Below are 1,506 nucleotides of genomic sequence, written 5' to 3'. Positions count from 1 at the left end.
TGGTGAATGGGACCGCTCTTCTCGTTCTGCCTGCGGGCCCCTCGTCTCTCTACCCCGCCTCTCGGTGGTGCGTGGAAGGCAGGGGTGCGGAATCCGGCCCGACCTCGCTCCCCTCCCGCTCGCCCTTGTGGTGCTGTCGCCCGGGGGGGTGGGTCGTGGTCGCTTGACGCGATGGAACTCTCCTCGCTTGCCCCTTCGGGGGGCGTCTGCGGCGTGGGTGGAGTCCTCCCCGGAGGTGGGGAGAGCGGCTCGCCCCGCCACTACGCTGCGTGCCGCGCCCTGTGGCACGCGAGCGTGCCTCGGCCTCCTGCGGTGCTCCTGGAGCGTTCCCGGCTTGTCTGTCCAGGTGCACGAGGCTGAGGGTCGGTGTCGTACCCGTGTCCCGGTGCCTCTGTTCTGAGCCGCCTGCCGTCGTTGGCGTGCTGAACCTCGCTTTGGGGGTTTTTCTGGCTGTGCCGGGAAACCGCCCGGGGATCGAGTCGGTAGGGAAGGGGAGGCTCTTGCGCCTCATGCACCCCCCCCGCCCCTGGGGGAGGGGTGTTGGGCGTGTGGGTTTCCCTCCCCCCCAGCGGCGTCCTCTCGTTCGTCCCGGCGCGACGAGAGGAGGTGTGGGTGAGATCGCCTGCTGGGGGTGGGGCTGAGCGCGCGCCCGCGTGTGTTTACCTCCTCTGGGGGGCCCTCGCGGGCGTGTGAGCGATCGTGGTTGGGCCGGCCTGACGGACGCCTGCCGTCTACCTTTCCTCTCCTCTCTTTGCGGGAGGTTTGAGGGCCGTTCTGCCGTTGCCGCCCGGCACGGCCAGACGCTGGATTTGGGGGAGCCCGGCCCGTGGTGGCGGGTGGCGGGCTCCCCTGCCGGCCCCGGCCGCGTACGCTCGAGACGCTTGTTGTGCCCGACCCTGTGCCTGTACCGCAGATCCCCCCCCAAGCCTGGCTTTGTCTCCTCGACGGTTTCCCTTCGCGCTCCGACGGGGGTCCGCTCGGGGCCGGGTGCGGCCCGCCCTCAGTGAGAAGAGTCTTCTCTAGCGATCCGAGAGAAGGGTGTGCCTCGTGACGGTGGCCACCCGCGTTTGTCTCCTTTCTCAGCCTCGCGCGGTAGCCGCCGACGTCGCTGCGTCGTAGCCGTCGGTCGGTGCGTGTCTGGGCGAGAGCTGCCCTCCTTCCCCAAGCTCTGCCGTGGTGGGGTGGAAGGAGGGGTCCGCCGGTCCCCGCGGTGGGGGTCGTGCGCCCGCTCTTTGCCTCTGGCTGTGGCCCGCGCCTCCCCCCTCCGAGTCGGGGGAGGGTCCCGCTGGGCCCGGGGCCGGCGCCCGGTGCGTGTGTTGTGAGGAGGGGGGACGGTTCGCCGCGCGTGAGCGCGCGCGCGTGTGGCTTCGTCCCCCCCGCCGGTGGAGGCGAACCCCGTGTGTGTGGAGGGTGCGCGGGGCCCGTTCCCCCGGACCCTCCCTCCCCGTGCCCGCCGTGAGCTTGGATACCCGCGTCCGCCTCACTCTTGTCGTCGTCCGGTCCCCG

The sequence above is a fragment of the Cavia porcellus genome, unplaced genomic scaffold, assembly GCF_034190915.1.
Source record: "Cavia porcellus strain 051 isolate PalLab524CR breed Dunkin Hartley unplaced genomic scaffold, mCavPor4.1 scaffold_372, whole genome shotgun sequence".
Taxonomy (NCBI): domain Eukaryota; kingdom Metazoa; phylum Chordata; class Mammalia; order Rodentia; family Caviidae; genus Cavia; species Cavia porcellus.
Note: the sequence above shows the minus strand (reverse complement) of the source record.